The sequence below is a fragment of the Rhinolophus sinicus genome, chromosome 16, assembly GCF_057876585.1.
Source record: "Rhinolophus sinicus isolate RSI-liver-muscle chromosome 16, RSI-T2T, whole genome shotgun sequence".
Classification (NCBI taxonomy): domain Eukaryota; kingdom Metazoa; phylum Chordata; class Mammalia; order Chiroptera; family Rhinolophidae; genus Rhinolophus; species Rhinolophus sinicus.
In genome coordinates, this window is record NC_142516.1 from 73,504,967 (window position 1) to 73,520,594 (window position 15,628).

Genomic DNA, 15,628 nt, shown 5'->3' on the forward strand with positions numbered 1-15,628 from the left:
TAATTGGATGCATGAAGTGGGAATTACCTGCTCCACATACCAGCCACCAAATTAAGTTTACCTTGCTTATTGTTTTGTGTCAACAAATCTGCTTATGTCAAGATTCCAGATTAGACTGCAGGAGAACAGGACCTGCTTCAGGATATGGGTAAATTTATGATACTTTAAATCTGTTTCCTGGTAACAAAGGCAGGTACAGGCCACATGTTTTGTTTCTGTAATTGCTTAAAATCCTTTCTGAACGTAGGTGAGATAAGGTCTCCCTGACTGTGAGTTTCTCTAGAGCCAATTACATTTGTATTCCCAAGGTTTAAGCAGTGCCTGGCACAAGGTAATTATTAATAAGTATTATGAAATGGTTTCCAGTTCTATGAATGGGTTTAAAGGAATTAATATAATAAAATAATAACAATATATAAGTAACACCCAAGACTATACGTTCTAATGAACGTCAACAACAACAACAAAATCTGTCCTGACATCTTTTTTTCATGAAGCTGAAATTCTAAAAATGCCATTCTATTGACATAGTGCTTCCCTCTTCTCATCATTCATGACAATGCATCGTTTGCTCTCATTTTATGGGTAGAAGCTAGTGACATTTTTCTATAAAAGCATTTGCAGGGATTATATATCCTCACAGTTTGGTGCATTCTTTCATAGAAAAATGTGCTGCATTGACCTGATAGTTGTAAAATATTTGAGATTTACTGTCTTTCTCGTCTGTGGATGATGAGAAATAGTTTCTCTCTGCTAATAAAATTCTTTTTCTATATAAATATTATCAGTCATAGCATTTATCTTCTTGATAAATATGGAAAGTAATATTTATCTTTAAGAACTTCATTAAAAGCAGGTAACTCAAGGCCAAGAAATAACTTAAAAACTCATTAATCTTTGTGAATTGAAAATAAATCCTATAGGAAATGCATTATCATTTCTCTCTTAAAAAAACATTATTTTCTGATTTTATTTTTTATTACAAAGGAAAAACAATCTCATTTTCTCTAATTAGAGACTATTGATCGATTTTCAAAAAATGAAAATAAAAAAAAACATACATAACTCATCTACACCCAGAAATAAAAGCTCCTAACAATTATGCATTCTTCCCATACTTGCCTACATACAAGTATATGTTTACAAAAGAGATAACATTTTGGAATACCATTTACAAGTCTGTTAAAAAACAAATGTCATTATCACATTCCCATATCAATAAATACTGGCTTAAAAGACATTGTGGGGATTTAACTACAATTTATTTAACCATCTGCCTACAGGAAATTCAGATTGTTTACAGTGCCTGGTTATAATAAATAACACTGCAGTCGATATTTATGACTGTGCATCCTGTCCACCCTCCCAACTAGTTATATGCTTTGGGGTACTTTCTATATATTCTCCTAAAAGGAAGGTAGAATAATTGTAAAGTGTAAAGTGTCAAGTACTAATCAAATTGTTTTCCCAGAAACCTATACATATTTTACATTGCCATCTATGGTATATGAGTACTCTCATAAAATTAAATATTTCATCTGAATAACAATGTTTCTCCCTGGAAACTCAGCTACTGACATTTCCAAGACCATAACATATGCTTTGGAATAATGTCTTAAATGAAAGCGTAAGTTTATTGCATATACTTTTCCTCCCTGAGGATAAATGGAGGGTATAGTTAAAAGATAAATTTAAACCATACAATTATACATGAAATGATCCCTCATGATTTGTAAGTATTATTTACTTCCCAGAGGAAATAAATTTGTTAGTTTTGCATATGTATGTACACACACATATATGTGTATATGCACATATATTCTTTCTCTCACTTTCTCTCTACACACACACACACACACACACACACACACACACTAGATATGTTTGTAGACGTAGTTTTTCCCTTTTCTAAAACTGGAATCATAACCAATGTATTATTCTGTATTTTTTTCTATTTAACAATGAATATTTCACAGATATATTTCCTTGTTTTTTTATAGCTCCCTTTTGAATATGAACAATTTTTCACTTATGCTAACATGTCCAGTTCACATTTCCTAATCAGCAATCTCAACTTATAAAAAAAAATATATTTTGGATTTACTCTAGACTTCTTCCATTTCTAGTCTTGTTACTAGCATCATCAGAAAAAGCCCAGGATTGAACATAATATAAACTTATTTTTCCTTGTGAAGATACTTCTATGTTGAATTTTTTGAAATAGTTGTATAATATCAACAAAATTACAGTAAAATTAATTTCACATATGATTTATTGTAAAAGGAAGAGAAAGGAATTTTGCATTTTTGTTACCTATCTTTGGATGGTGAGTTGGAAAGTGAGTGTGAAGAGGTGAACTTCATTTAGTCCCAACAACTAAACTAAGGCCAGCATCCTCAGATCAGATTACGAGTCTTTATTTTAATCAATGAGGATACTGCAAACTTAAATATGCATATGTGCCACATGTGCATTATGCTGAGTGAAAACTTTATGCTGAAAGAAGCCAGACACAGAAGGACACTCAGCTTGCCCTCTTCCTCATCTGGTTGTGATGCCATTTTTCCTTATCACTCTTAAAGTACTGCAGGATGAACATGATTACTCTGGAAGTGAAGACCATCACTGAGCACTCTTCACATATGAGAAACTCTCCACGGACTTCAACTGCTATCCATACATACCTAACGCAGACACCCATGACCATCCCTCAAATGCCATGATTTATTTCCTCTAACGTACCCTCCACCCCCACTTACCGCTTGAACTCCATTCCCTGCTGTCCCCACCCACCCATAGGCTCAACTTACTGTATGAGACACATTTGCACTTTTGCCCTCAGGGTGTTTGAGGACTTACACTTCAGCTGTGAACATCCTTTTCTACCTATTTTTCTTGTAATTGAGAGATCAGCCAGATCCATGTGACCAGTATTTCCACTGAAATCAGCTGGTCCCAGAACACAGAGTCCTGTGGCCTCTAATCAGTCAGGTCTGTCACCCACCAAGTTCAGCACGTGGGAAACAGGGCCACGTGATTGTTTCTCTTATGAATATTTTCCCTGCCGTACTCCCCCATTTCCACCCTGGGGATCTGCTACAGGGCCAGCCAAACGATTGGATTCTTAATCTAGAGCCAGGAAATATTCTCTTTATTTTTAACATATTCATTCATTGAATAAATGTGTCCCCAAAAAATCTGAAATAGAAGAGTATAAGGCCCAACAAAGTGCTTCCAGATAAGACAGAAGCATTTTTTTCCAAATAGATTTGTTTTCTTATTTATAAATTACTAAAAGGGCAAAAGAGCAGACAAAAAAAGCAGAGAGGGTGATAGGACTTCAGTTTTAAAATCTATTGTTATTACACATAGTGCAAATGATTGTTGAAAATACAAAAGTATAGGAAATAAAAATCAAGTATTTCTAAGTCCCTCTTTGCATAATTATTCCTGCTAATCATTTTGTCTGTACCTTTCCAGTTTTTTCTTTTACAGATCACATATTGTTTATATAGGCATCATGAGCCCCTTTCAAATGTCTTGGAAATGTGTTTTTCTTTATTCCTTTATTTCGTGTGCGTGCGTGTGTGTGTGTGTGTGTGTGTGTGTGTGTGTGTGAGTTGTAATGTGCTTGTTTTTTTCCCTTTATGATTCATAGGCATTATGCCCAGGTCATGCTTTGTAAAGCATTTCCTACTCCCGAGATTATGATTTTTATTTCACTTTTACTTTTTGTAATTTATATGTGCTAGTAGAGCAAAGCGTGATAGAAATACCTTTCCTTTTTTATTACAGGCTTTTTACAGACACTGAAATCAACTGGCCTCTGGGGAAAGAATGACATTGCGTTTAATGGAGCCGAACATGTTTGGAATCACCAAGTACAAGATCAATTAACCAGAAAATTGATAGCTCCATAAATTTATACAGAAGCCTCTCAATGAATCTACCGACAATTTACGAGCACTTGGCAAGAAGGACACTTACAGAAATAAACCACATAATTTTACTGTTAAGTCACATTGAGATTTAGAAACGTAAACGATGTGCGCGTGCGCGCGCACACACACATGAAGCTTGCAGACTTAAAATGGGTTCTCAGTTTTCCTCCGCAAAACTCACAATCATTATTGGGTTTTATATATTTTATTTCCATTTGTATGTGCACTTCGGTGGCTTTATCCTTATATATCAAGCTTTTTGATGTCACTTCCCCAATAACTTTATAATTGATTAGCTATCCTACCCATCTGTATAAGTTCAGAGAAATACAATCATTTTTCCATTTCTTTCTCTATCTAAACTCCACATAATGCTTTGTCAATTATGCCTTTCTGAATAAGCCATTCGGTGTGATTGGGTACCTTACTACTTAAAGTACAATATGCATGTCATCTGTTTTTATTAATGGAGTTGTTAAATAAAATACAGTCAGATTTAGAACTCTACCACAGACACGTCCATGGCTAGACATCAAACATTAATCTACCCATTTTCTGATGGTCACTTAAAAACTATGACTCCGTCTAACCACACTGAAATCCTGCCAACATTTCTCAAGCAAGTCTTTAGGGATAACATGAGAAATACTCTGCTGAAATATAGATATGTTGCGTACATTGCATTCCCTAGCTTTATCAGTTTAATAACCTCATCATCAATCTAAATGGGTGAAATTAATGATGCAATTGCCTTTTTGTTTGTAGTCAAAGTTGTGGAATGTTACTCTATCAAGAGAATTTTCTAAGAGTGGGATTAAACCTTCCAGTTAATGTTTTCTTCTTAGTGGCTATGTAAATATTTCATCAGTATAAATAATTTTTCATAATTTGTGTGATTATACAAATCATACATGCTAACTGTAGAAACTAAGATGACACAGGAAAGCACAAAGAAATTTAAAAATAACTCATAATTTATAATTTCCATACCTGGAGATAATTTGTATTAACACTTTTTGAATATCCATCTAAATGTATAATTATATTTATAGCTATATTTTCTATAATTTTCTTCATTTCAAATATAGTTCTATCTCTACAAATTGACATACTGAAAAAAACAAATGTATCCAAAAAAGCAAAAACAAAAACAAAACATAATGACATTTAAAAAATGAACTGTAAATATAGGAATGTTAAAAATATATGCATATTACAAATATCTACAGCAGGCTTAAAGAAAACTTTTCTTTCTTTGTCACCCACAAAGCTTATAACAAATGCCCTACTCAGCTATATTCTGGTTCTTGGAAAGCTTACTATAATTTTGGCTCCAGTGGCTTCTCTCTAAAGAGCATCTTTCCTCCCTAGTAACCTACTAACTCAGGGAATTAAATTTGTTCTCTTCTTAGAATTTAATTTTATTTCATTTTGAGATCCTGATTTCAATTCTTTTGGATATATAGTCAAAAATTGGATTGCTAGATCATATGGTAGTTCTATTTTTAAATTTTTGAGAAACCTCCATACTGTTTTTTCCACAGCAGCTTCAACACTTTGCATTCCCACCAATAGTACATGAGAGTTCCAATTTTTCAAATCCTTTCCGACTCTTATTTTTTTATATAATAGCCATCCTAATAGGTGTGAGGTGATGTGGATTTGCTTATGGATTATGATGTGGATTATTGTGGATTTGCTTTGCATTTCCCTGATGTTTAGCATGTTGAGAACCTTTTCATGTACCTGTTGACAGTCTGTATGTCTTCTTCAGAGAAATGTTTATTCAAATCCTTTGTCCATTTTTTAATCAGGTTATTTGTTTTGTTTTTACTACTGAGTTGTAGGAGTTTCCTATTTATTTTGTGTATGAACCCCTTATCACATATAAGGTTTGCAAGCGTTTTTTTCCCATTCTGTAGTTGCCTCTTAATTTTGCTGATAATTTCCTTTGCTGTGCAGGAACACTTTAGTTTATGTAGTCCTACTTGTCTAATTTTGCTTTTGTTGTGTGTATTTTGGTGCCATATCCAATAAATCATTGCCAAAGCCATTATCTGCACTCCCATATTCATTGCAGTATTATTCACAATAGCCAAGAAATGGAAAGAACCTAAATTGCCATCAATGGATGAATGGATAGAGAAGTTGGTATATATATATATAATGGTATATACATAAAGTTACATATTATTCAGCCTTAAAAAAAAAGAAAACAATGTCAGATGCGAGAACATGAATGAATCTGGAGGATACTATGCTAAGTGAAATAAGCCAGACACAGAAGCCCAAACAGTGCCTGATTCCACTTATTATATTAGGTATCTAAAGTTGTCAAACTCACAGAAGAGAGTAGAATGGTAGTTCTAAGGGCTGTGGGGAAGGAGAAAGAAGGGGAAATGGGGAGTTGTTTTTCAACAGGTATGAAGTTTAAGTTATGCGTGTTGTACACATTCTAGGGATCTGCTGTGCAATAGAGTGCATGTAGTTCTCTCTCTCTCTCCCCCTCTTCACTCCCTTCCTCCCTCCATTTCTATAAATAAGCACTTATACAGGTCAGCAAATCTGACTACAAAACCTTTCAATATCTGATATAAGTAAAATTTGAAAAATAAGCAAAAGAAAGTTTTTTAGGCAAAGATAATTTGTCTACCATTACTAATGCATTTGACTTGCCAGTAATGAATAAGTAATTCCAATAACCCTGAGGGAAAATAGTTCCTAGAAAATTTGGCTCTATTTTTGATGACAAGGGCTTTGAGAAAGGAGTAGTGTGACTAGGGGGTGGTTAGGATGGGGCACAAAGGGTGGGTATACAAGATAAGGTGACTAAATCCTGGCCACTAGTGGGGTCTACTAGCACATTCTCCTTGCAAGGAGGCAATCCCCATGACGCTGGAAGAATAAGCATGTTTGCTGCAATTAAATTCTTGTCTCAAAGGGATAATTACATAGCTCTCTTCAACAGCCAAATTCATTCTAAGAATGTTGTACTTTGGTACTAGAGATAAGAGATGAGGGAATAGGTGACTGATTCTTCCTTTTGTAAGAATCTGATGTTATTGATTGTTCAAAATTTCTACCCAGTTGGATTAGTTAGAATTGATTAGACCAAGGGTTTCCTACCACTTCATCACACCCACTCTGTGCCTAATTACTCTTTATACTTCAGGAACTATATGAAACTCATATCTTCTTATGTTCTGTGGACATATATAAATTGAGATGTTTACTAGACATTCAAGTGGAAGTGTTAAATAGAAAGATTAGATAGATAGATAGATAGATAGATAGATAGATAGATAGATAGATAGATAGATAGAATAGATCTGGGGTTTGGAAGAAAAATATGAGCTGGAAATATAAATTAGAACATGCTCAACATGTAGCTAATATACAGGTATTTAAAGCATGGAACTGGATAATATCACCCACATGGTATGTATAGAAACGGAAGCATGAAGGCTGAGTAAAGAGTCACTGGCATCTTAACATTAAGAGATTAGGAACATAATCAAGGAGGAACCAAGAAATGAGACAAAGAAGTAATCAATTACCAGAAGAAAACCAAGAGAATGTTGTGTAATAGAAACCAAGTGAAGAAAGTGTATAAAACAGGAATGAGTGATGAACTTTTTGAATACTTCTGAAAGGTTAAGCAAGATTAAAGCCAAAAATAGACATTGGGTTTTGAATCATGGTGTTCAATAGTAACGTGAATGAAAACATTTTGGGGGATGTTGGGGGCTAAGTACTGATAGGAATAGTATGAAGGAATCAAAGAATAGGATTTGGAGCCAGTGTAGAAAATATTTACAGAAGTTTTTCTACAAGGTTTAGAAAATAAATGGATTGGCAGACATCTGAAATGAGGTCAAGATAGATTTAAAATTTTTTTTCAGAAAGGTGACACTTTTAACATCATATCTGAATGCAATAGAATGAAACCATGTAGGAGAAAGAAGGAAGACTTTCTAGAGTTATGTCCTTGAATAGAAAAGAGGGCATGCATCTACTACATAGTGTTGTGACTGGCTTTAGATACAGACAGCGATAATACATCTCTGGTAACAGGCAGGAAAGCAGAATATGTGGTCAGATTCCAATAGCCTTATATGTGGATGTTTTCTTCTGATCTTACGCATTTTCTCAGTGAAGTAAAAACACAAATCCATCATCAACTGGGAGTGGAGATGGGAGAGGAGGCATGTGGGCATACGGATAGAGGTATATATGGGAATTCATCAGCCAGGCAAGTGAAGGGGGGGGGGGGTGCATGAATAACTGACAGTATGAATTCACTTTATGGATGATGAGCCAGTGTGGTGGTACGTTTTTCTCCAGTTGTATTCAGCTACACAGATATAAAGGTGGACTAGATGGATGGTTGTATTTAACCAGGTTTATCGATTTTTTTCAACAGCAAATATGGTGAAGGATCAAGGGAAGAGTTGAAGTATACACAAGGTTATTATTATAGTGATTTATCATGATGCTTATTCTAGGTATAAAGGAAAAGGAGGGCATCATGGTTGTGAGGGAAAGTGAAAGGGCATTAGGACTAATGCATTGGAAATCTTGGAGATGACCAAAAGATTTTTGGGGCTGGAGTACTAAAAGATGGGAACTAGAAAGGTAAGAGTTGATATTGATGAAACTGGAGGCCAAGCAAGTGCAGGGCTTGTGCTGCCTGCGCTGCTCAGCCAATAGACTGACTGAGGTGGGTCATAGAATAAGCGATTATTAGCAGAGCACCAGGGGTCTGAAAAGGCAGTGGGTTAACATCTCCAAAAACTGCCTTAACATTCTTAGACCAGCCTGGGGTTGTTAAGGGAAAATCTGGACATTCCTCCAGAGGCTACATGATGGTTCTGGTGTCTGCATGGTCCCTGTGGCCACGTGATTCTATGGTGGAGTCAGCAACCCAGGAACAATGATGGGATTAGCCTGGTAGACCATTGGGATTATGATCAATAAGCCTAAGGACATTAATCATAAGTTTCAGGGCAATTTTCTAAAACAGGGAACTGGGTGAAACAGGGGACATTCCTTGCTCAAGCCCCAGGGGGATGATCTATTGTTAAGCTATCAGTAGGTCAAAGAAAGGTGAGGCCAGGGACATCGAAAGGCCTCTACTATGGGGGTGTCAACCGGGCCCTGTTTCATTGAGATTAGGATAATATAAGGAATAAAATCTGGAGGTAGGGTGGAAAACAAGATCATTGCAGAAAAGATCATTAGAGAGAGTAAGAGGGAGTCAGGAGCTACAATTTTGGAAAATTGAAGGGGGCCTCGGGTTGGTAGATAACAAAGAGGGTGAAATCTGTTGACTTGAGATTCAAAGCCATGGATGTAAGAGAAGAAGAAGAGATAATGTTCTGAAAGTTCAATGAGCAAACTGATACATACGCTAGACCCACTGAAATGAGGACTGAGGAAGGAAATGGCCAACACTGGAAAGTGCGACAGGAAGTGGTGGCTTCAAAGGAGAGTCAGGCCTGTAACATAACATTCACAGTAAGAAGGACAAGAAAGATTTTTTTTTTTCTGGAAATAAAGGGAGAATTCCAGAGGACACAATGTAAGGATTTCAGGAGTTAGGGGGATGTAAAGGAAGAAAAACAAATAGGAAATCCATAGTACCTTATGGGATTAGACCACAGTAAATGAAGGGTGACCTGGAAATGCATGGCTCCTTTAAGACTGATAAAGGCCGTAATGAGATTTATTCTAGCAAGTTCAAAGTAGTGGATATTGCAGGGTAGAGAAGAACGAATTTCTGGAATTTTCTCTTCAACCCAGATAATGGAATAGAAATCTAGCACATTGAACTTTATTTTCTTATAAGAGAAAAATTGCTCTGAATACATATAATTTTTTCTTGCATTTGTTTTCTCCTCCATACCAAATATTTCAAATTATATCCTCACCAATTTTTTAACAGTTACTCTTTTTTATACAGTTCTTCTTTTGTTAGACAAAAAAATATGAAATGTTTCAATATGTGGAATTCTCTAACAATAAGAAAATTCTATCCAATCCACTTAAAATTTTACATGAAATATTATAGATAAAGATTAAATTCCAAAAGACAACCTAGTAGATGAATAGGCAAAGGAAATCCATGGAGGATCAAACCTAAGTACCCGCCAAACCAATGAAAAGATATTAAATTTCAATAAATTCAATTAAGACTTTGAATTCCTCCTCGGATTGAAACAAAAAGAAGGAAAATTTGTCTCAAAGGTTTTTAATAAATATGAATCTTTAGAGCTATTGTAGAAAGCAAACTGTAATAATTAATACAGTTAAATATATTTACGTCCTTTAACCAAGCAATCCTGCACTTAGAATTCCAACCGATAGGAATAAGACAAGTACTTCATAAAAATAGGCATACACTAAAGCACTTCTGGGATGGCAAAGTAAGAATGTACAAAAATCCCATCTATGAAAGTAATGAGAATACTAACAAAAATTATCAAAATGAACCTTTTTAAAACTCTGTAAATTAACCAATGGCTGTGACAGTGCAAAGATCTAGTCATCCTCTTTATATTCCAACACCCACAGCCTCCTGTTAAACCCATCAGAAAAGTGGCTGAGTCTTGTTAAGAACAAAGAGTTTTTGTAGCATTTTAATCTGCAGTATTTCCATCCTTGAAAACTTCACAACCATTATAACTACAGAGGGTGCAAAAAAAAAATGTATACACATTTTAAGAGAAGAAAACTGTATTAAAATTGTAATACTCTATATATACCGATAAGAAAAGATGAATACAAGTTATGTTTGACTTCTCCAATGACAAGAGGTGCTCAAAGTGGTTCCGATCAGCGTCTAGACACTTCTGGTTACAGCAAACTACTGCTTGAGCCACACTGACCAAACGGTCCACTTGTATACATTTTTTTGGCACCCCCGGTATATTTTAGCTAACCAGCAGCCACTAGGGGTGTAGACCAGGTCCAGGCTTCCTAAAAAGCCCCACCCCAGCAAATAGGTACTATTTGCCCTATCTGGAAGACCCTGCAAAAGCCCCATTCACAGGACTTGTTCTTATTTGACCTGACTCAGAACCTGCTTAGTGTAAACAGTCCAATTGGAAAATTGAAGGGGGTCAAAAACAATCAGTGGTATCTGCTAACATCACAACTGCCTGAAGTAGTAAAACCAGTCAGGTCAAACAAATGTCACATCAAAGAATTTAGAAAGAAAAACTGGTGAATGAGAATCCACAGGGGACTGAAATGCTCTGACACATTCCAAGGGTACAGAAGTCCTGTGCCTGTGTAGGATTGTGTGCATGCCCAGGAAAGACAGGCAAAGGCCCTAAGCTCTTACCTCAAGGGCCTGTGCAAGCAACAAATGAAGGCTCAGATACACATCCCATACACATGAAAAAGAATACTGACTTAAGAATTAGTTCAATACATTCACTAAATTCATGTTAACAACAATAAACAGTACAAAAAGAAAGCTGAAGAAGAGTCAGATTTCCAGGGTTGCAACATTATATTATTCAAAATGTCGAGTTTCAAAAAACAACTATGAGAAGCACAAAGAAATGGAAACCATGGCCCATACAGCAAGAAAAAGTAGTCAATAGAAACCATCTTTTTAGAAGTGTATTTGGTGGAATTATCAGAAAATAAATTAAAATAAGTTATTTTCAATATTTTCTAAGAACTAAAGGAAACCATGTTTAAAGAACTAAACAGGATTTTTGATTTTAGCTCTGTATGTCAGAAGCTTCAAAGTAGCCACTCCATTCTTGGATCCAGGAAAGAACGGAGGACACAGAGAAAACCTGTCCCCACGGTCGGAGAGACAGACAGGCAAATATAGGGAGGCGTGGCTTACCAGAGCAGAGCATGAGAGTCACTGAAAATTACGAAACATCACTGAAAGAATTTAAGGAAGACAAATGAATGGGAAGACCTCCCTCATTCATGGGTTAAAGAATTTTATAATGTTAACAGGGCAACATTCCCAAATTAAAGTTTCAATCCAATTGCTATGAAAATCCTAGCTGGCACTTTTTTTCAGAAATTAACAAGCTGATCCTAAAATTTATATAAAAATGCAAGGGACCCAGAAGAGCCAAAAAAAAATTCTTGAAAAAGAACACAAGAGGAGGACTAATATTTCCGTGTTTCAAAACTTACAACATATCTATAGAAATCTAGACAATGCATAATTGGTGTGAAGGTTGAGATATCAATGGACTATAACTGAAAGTCCAGAAATACATCCTTATATTTATGATCAGTTTCTATTTGACATTGGTGCCTAAACAATTCAATATGGAAAGCACAGTCCTTTCAATAAATGGTGCTAGATAGCAACTGGATAGCCACCTGCAAAACGTTAAATTTGGGCCCCTAGATCACACTGTATATAAAAATTAACTCAAAATTAATTGAGAAGGTGATGGGAGGAAGGTAGGAGTAGGGAAGAAATGTCAGGAAGGTTACATACAGGAAGCAATGTTTTAGCTGAGACTTGAAATTTCCAGTGTAGTGAGGGAGGGAGGGCAAATGGAACAGTATGTAAAGACATAAATGTAAAGTCTGAACATATTGAACTCTCTCCAAAAAAGATAGCTATTCATATTTCTGATGTTGAATTAAGGAATTGTTTCTTAGACATAACACCAAAAGCCCAAGCAACCAAAGAAAATATAGGTATGTTAGAATTCATCCATATTTTTTTAAATGTGTTTAAAGGACACCACAAGGAAAGTGAAAAGACAGCCCACAGAATAGGAGAAAATATTTTCAAATCACATATCTGATAAAGCCCTTGTATCCAGAATATACAAAGAGCATCTATAACTCAACAATAAAAATTCAAATAACTCAATTTTTAAAAGGAGAAAGATTCAAATAGACACATAATTTTAAAAATATAGATATATAAATGACCAATAAGTATAGTAAAATGTTCAGTACCAGTAGTAATTAGGAAAATGCCAATTAAAACCACGATAGGAGATTATTTTATATCCCCCCTCCTCAAAATGGTTAAAATTTAAAAGGACAGGAAATAACACATGGAGGTGAGAATGTGGATAAATCATTCTTATCTGCTGGTGGGATTGTAATAGTTTAGTCACTTTGGAAAACAGTTTGGCCAGTCCTTCAAAATTTAAGCATGGAGTTTCTATATGATCCAGCAATTCCACTCCTAGGTATACACCCAAGAGTACTGAAAGCAAATTTACACACACACACACACACACACACACACACACACACACACACAAATTGTACACCAATGTTCATAACTGCATTATATATAATAGCCAAAAGTGGAAACAACTCAAATGTTCATCAACTGACGAATGGATAAAAATATACGGTGCGTTCTGACAACCGAATCTTATTCAGCAATAAAAGGGAATGAAGAACCTATGCATGTTACAACATGGATGAACTTTGAAAACATGATGTTAAGTAAACAAAGCCTGTCACAATATGCCACATATTACATGATTCCATTTATGTGAAATGCTCAGAATACTCAAATCCATAGAAACAAAAAACATCAGGGGAAAAGGAGAATGGGGAGTGACTGCTAGTGGATGACAGCATTCCTTTCTGGGGTGATGACAAGGTTTTAAATTTAGATAAAGATGACGTTTGCACATACCTATGAATATACTAAAAACCACTGAATTGTACACTTTAAAAGGGTGAATTTTATGATCAATGAATTATATCTCAATAAAGCTGTTATTTAAAAGGTGTGCACATACCCACACACACTGATCCCATAAGAATACACACCCATTGCAGTCCAAATAATGCACATATGCACAACATATGCACATATGCACATATAACACAGTTTATTATGACAAAAAAAGAAAATCCTGGCGGGGGAGGGAAAGGATGATTTAAACAACAGGAAAATTATGGAATGAATTATGACATCCATTTCATGAAAATTAAGCACCCATAAAACCACATGTTAAAATATCACTTAAGGTAACTGTCATCAAGGTAAGGTGAGTAGAGCTAGATATAGAGAAATATATGTAGTATAAGCCCATTTTTTAAAATGAATAATGACAATTACCAAATGTTTATATAAGTATAGGTATTTGTATATGACTACATGGCATTGAAGAAAGGTTGTGAAATACTGGGAAATGGGAAGAGAGAAAGAGATGGGTTAGATATGCCAAGAAACAAGAAACCCTAAAAAGTTGGGCTTCACATAACTACATGTATAATATGACTCCATGCATATTTGTAATACTGTGTCTCTGTTCATATTCATAAAGATATATGTTGAAGGACAACCAGAAAAATATCAATGCACTGTGTTTAAAGATATTGAGATTTCAGGATATTTTTATTTTTGTGTTGTTTGATTTATTTTTATGACTCTGATTTATTATAATCAGAATTAAAAAGAATTTAACTATTTTTCTCAATAAAATTAAACGAAAAATATCCATTTGAATATTTCTGCAACGAATTGATTTTTGTAGGATATATTCTCTTTGCCTTTGTCTACGGAAAAAAAAATATTAACAAGAGTAGCAAGAAGAGTAGTAAGAAGAGAAAGATAGTGTGGTATTTTCAATACTTTGTGTGACACAGGCCCTTCATTGTGTCACATTGGGCATATAATTTAATCTCTTATAGTCTGTGTTTCCTCACTGATAACTGAATATAATTATAAGGTGGTCCAGATGTCACGATATAGAATATTCTGAGTAAGCAGTATTAGGCCAGATGCTTTGCAAAATATATATTTAAATGAGTTCTTTTTCCATGTTAAAAGTCAAAATCTCTAGCATGTTAATTTAGTATTTTCTTTGTTTTTTGAATCCAGTAAATTAGGATCCTGACTTGAAGTTTCTAGCGTGGTAAGTTACTCTATTCACATACAACCTAACGAGCCATATCAAAATGTGTGTTGCACGAAGAAAAAAGACTAGCTTATTTTTAACTCAAAAATTTGATTAGAGAGATAAGTGTACTGTCAGTTTGTTTTGAATGGTGTTAAAAAGACTAACCCTGTAACACTGAAGTTAAAAGCACCACAACAAAGAGTTCTATATTTGCTGTTTAGAAGGAGAGTAAAGTTCCTAGAGAATCAGTTTGAGTTTATTATTGAGGAAATTAGTGGGTTAAATGTTGGGATAGATAGAAATACAGGTCAACACAGGCTAAATCAGTTAATTATGGCATCAGTTCCTTAAGGACCCAGACAGAGGTTGTACGCATGCAGGAATGGGATTCTAAAAGAGACAGGATTTATTATCATAAAGATGTTAAAATTCCATACTCTGCAAAGATGTGATTATGATTTTTAAAGATCAATAACTTTTAATCCACTCTATGACAGTCTGATGAAATATTTTTAAAGTTCCCAGTGCTGTTACCTTGGCCTTTAAGATTCCACTGAACAATGCCTCACCCCACTCCTCTAAGGCACCCTCTCTTTTCTTTTCTGTACTCTGCATATACCTCTCTAATCATGCTTGGTATCCTTATATTGCAAATGTTTAGAAAACAGGGTCCATCTATTATTTATACCTCACTGGCCAAACCTGAAAGCTGAGATGCTTTTATTTTTGAGACCCTTTTACCTATGATAGTGCTTGTGTCATATAAAAAGGCAATAAATATTAGGCAAATTTGTGAATTAACTAATGACGTATGAATAT